The 4,111-nt window shown below is 39.9% G+C and overlaps 1 long non-coding RNA gene across 1 annotated transcript; it reads left to right on the top strand.

The window, feature by feature from the left end:
• The first annotated feature begins 686 nt into the window (after positions 1-686).
• On the top strand, positions 687-3,785 carry LOC116653374 (uncharacterized). Its single transcript, XR_004307050.2, has 3 exons — positions 687-745; positions 1,245-1,288; positions 3,394-3,785. It is a non-coding gene; the product is annotated as an uncharacterized LOC116653374 (long non-coding RNA).
• Positions 3,786-4,111: the final 326 nt, after the last annotated feature.

Consider the following 4,111-nt stretch of genomic DNA (forward strand, 5'->3'; position numbering starts at 1 on the left):
GCACGCACTGAAGGTCTGTGATCTTATATATACTTTTGTAATTAGGCCGTGGAGGAGTAGAACAGCTCAGCTGCCCTTGCTATTGAGTGTGGGGAATGAATAGGAAGAATAAGAAATAGGAAAAGATATGTTTAGAGCACAGAATCTTTCTCCCTGATGAATAGAATGTAGTGGGTGGTCATGCTGGTCTGCTCAATGTCTGTGGAATGAAAAAGTGGATGTGTGTAAGCAGAGAATTTCTCCTGTGCCCGTGGTCTCCTTACCTGACGCTCTGTCTCCTTGAAATCCAGATAAACAGTAGAACCTTTGAACGTGTTCAGAAACAAGGAAAATTTAATAGTGACCCCAGAAAATACTCTTTTTAACTCCTTTTCCCAATTTCCTTTCCTAATTTCTTTATTAAATAAGCCTAACATCTCATTCCATGATCTCAGTGTTGAGATATTTAGAGTTATAAAATCCTATTAGATTATTGGCAGCCCTTTCAGCATTGAAACTCAAAGCTGGATATGAAAAGAGAGCAGATCGTGCCTGACCAATCTGGTGGACTTCTACGATAGAGTGACTGCCTTGGTGGACAAAGGAAGTGCAACTGATTTTGTCCACCTGGAATTCTGGAAGGCCTTTGACACAGTCCTGTGGTTCTATGATTCTGTCATTCTATGATTCTGTGATCTCAGTTGGGCCAAGCATTCAACTCAACTCTTACCTGCCCTGGAGTGTTGGGCAGTGAAACAAAGACACAGTGCGTTTTACGGCTTTTGCTGAAATCTGTATCATTTGATGGATGATAGCTAAAGCAGCTGACTCCACGATCCAAAGAGGGCAAACTAGATTACGATAACAAAATGTTAAAATTGCTAGAAACCTTTGCCTGTGACACATAAGGAGACACTGCAGTATATGGGTCTACTGGCTTTTGACTGAAATTGCTTGCGTAATTTCACTGGCTCTTTCAACCTGGAATAACTAGTAGCTGAACAAAGTGACATCACTTATTCACTTAACATACTGTATGTACATACAAAACCCAGTCTTTTGGAGTGCTGTCAGTGGATACAAATGAGGCATAAGCTTTGTGCTTTCCCTAGGATTGATCTTGTCTTTCCAGAGATGAATTACACACTTGCATTAGAAATAGCATTTCAAATAAATGTATGAATGCCAGGCTAGTGATTGTGATTAGTGATAATGAATGGATGTGTGCTAAAGAATGAAAGTATTTTCCTGTTCTTTTTAAGCAGATCTTTTCTTCATTAGCAGTAATATGGACAACAGCAATGTATATGTGAGTAGACTCATATTACCTTGTACAAGTACTTAATAACTGTCCAGAAATTTAGAATGGATAGAATTCATCTTGGGTCCAAATTTAGCATCTGACTTATTCACCTGAACTCCTTCTATGGTATGTACAGAACATAGGCAGTTCTGAGAAATGATTCACTTTGTAGATAGTTAAAATACATTATGTAGCGTATACCTTAAAGCACACATTCCCTTCCTTTTAACTACAAAGGAAGTCTAGATAATTATGTGGGTTGTATATTACATACATCTAGCCTTTTGTAAAGATGAATCCCACCTGTGTATTCATGCAAATCACACATTTGTTTCTGTTAAATTGCCAGATACAGTCTCTGTTCTGTCTGTGTGGTAGCTGCAGCAATATGGAAAGACAGGCACAGGCAGCAGGCAGCTGGCAAAGCAAACAAAGGAAAAACTGCAACTGCTGAGAATGATTGGGTAGAGCTTGGTTATTTCAAAAGAGAACCCTTTTCTGGTCTGGGACTCATGGGAGACGCGAGAGCACTTTTGCTGCCATGGGGTATTAGTAGAAACTGTGTGGATGGGTGAAGCCAAGCTGAGGCCTGAGGAGAACCTGTCTAGACTGGTTTGGATCATGGATAACACACTTCCACGTCCCAGACATTTTTGTGCCTCCTGAGCATCTGTCCCACCTGACAGAACTCCTTGATGAGTGATGACTGCCCTCTGTCCAGCTGACTGAGTGAGGACACAGGGTATGCAAGGAAGGTGATGCTGGTGAGAATGGAGTGAAAGGATGGAGAGAGAACTCTGGTGAACCATTTAAAGCATACTGTTACTCTTCAGTGAGTAGCTTATTCTACCATCCCTTTTCTTGGTTAGTCCCCTACTGCAGTTGTTTTGTGTGCTTTATGGATAAATATTGTTTTCTCAGAAATATAAACCTTTCCTGTTAAGGAGTAGTTTGAATCAGCAGTAATGCAGAATATATATTTTTTAAGAGTACACATATGGAATTATAAAATATTTTAATACCTTCTGAATTTCTTTCATAAGCATATTTTGGGTCTTGAGAGGTGTTCATTCCAAACATGTGGCTTAGTTCCAACTAGCTTTCTTCTTAAAACCCTTGTGTTTTGGAGCCTAGCCAGACAGAATGACAAAATATCTATTGTTTTTATAGTTCATGTGTTGAGTTGACAGCATGACAAATGTTTGATCCTTAGGAGAAAATTAAACATTCCTGTCTAATTTACAAAAGGAATTTTCTAAAGGACTTGCTTGCTATAAGATCTCATATGTTTTTGGGGTCCCCTACCTGTTCTTTATGAACTATCATGTACTCTTGAAACCAGCTTTAAACATTTGGGAATTTATTTTGTCATTTCAGTCATAAGGGGTTTATGAATTCCTAAAAAATATCTGTGAACACCTCTTGCATTAATGGGTAGCCATTCTTATTACAGTGGGATATTAAATACAATATAAAATATCCCTGGGCAGTTTAATGACTAATTGTATGGTTCATTCAATACTGAATGAGGTGCAAGATTTCCTTTCAAGTGATGGGTGTCTATTATGTTTCTATCTATCTCCTATGTTTTTTGTTGGTTTTTTTTTTTTTTGCCCATGGGAGGTCTGGAAAAAAACCTAGAGAGCACATTTAATAAAACTATAATTGCATTCTCAGAGAAAAAAGAGGGTTTTCTGAAATAGAAGTGAAGTTTATCTCGCTCTCCTTCAGGCTAATGAATGATAACATATTCAACTGGAAAAAGTTATCTTTAGAAACATGATATCATCACTGCTAAATCTTGTTGATTGATCCTATGCAGTAAGCAGAACACTTGTGGCAGTCTCATACATATTAGTCTCTCCATGAACTTCATAGCCATGCCACAATTCTTTTGATTATTTCTCTCATTTTCACAGTCTCTAGATCTGCACATTTTGTTGCCATTCTGGGTCTCAGTTTCCTAAGTGTTCTTTGTGCACAGTGTACCAGGACTGTAAGGTGATAACATTTGACAATGATGTGATGAACTTGGAAGGCAAAGGGAGCAATATATGTTTGTCTATACGTTATAAAGGCTTTTGACAATATCTCCCATAACATCATCACAGACAGGCTGATGAAGTCTGAGTTAGATGAGTGACTGATTGACCTGAAGGTGGATTGAGGGCCAGCTCACAGTGGTGTACTCCAGAACCCAGGAGTGTTTAACATCGCTGCAACCTAGATGACGGAGCAGAGTGAAGTCTCAGTGATTTGGCAGATAATGGAGAAGCAGCCATCGGATGGCTTTGCTGCCTGCCGTTCAGTCAGTCTTTGACCAGATGGATAAGTTGCTGAGAGATACCTTGTGACGTTCAACAAGGAGAAATGGAAAGTCCTATACTTGGCAAGGAATAAGATTACAGGTACCAATTGGCTGCAGGGCACCTCAGGTGGAAAAGACTTGGAGGGTCCTGGTGGCTACCAAGTTGAGCATGAGCCACCAATGTACCACAAAGAAGATGAACAGGCTTCTGGACTGCATTAAAAGTAGCTCTGTCAGAATCTGGCAAGAGTCTCTTTATTCAGCACTGGTGAAATACATCTGAAGTACTGCATCCAGTGCTGGGCTTCCCAGTACAAGAGAGACATGGATGTACTGAAGAGGGTCCAGCAAAGAAGGCATGTATAATCTCTCAGATCTTGAGATAAGACAGCTCCAAGGGGATCTCATCACTGTACATAAGTACCAGGTGCATGGGACTAAGGAAGAGGGAGCCAGGCTCTTTTCAGTGGTGCTAAGTGCCAGGACAAAAAGAAATGGGCACAGATTGGAACACAGGAGGT

The sequence above is a fragment of the Coturnix japonica genome, chromosome 1 (assembly GCF_054131305.1).
Source record: "Coturnix japonica strain WE chromosome 1, WE-NBRP24, whole genome shotgun sequence".
NCBI lineage: Eukaryota > Metazoa > Chordata > Aves > Galliformes > Phasianidae > Coturnix > Coturnix japonica.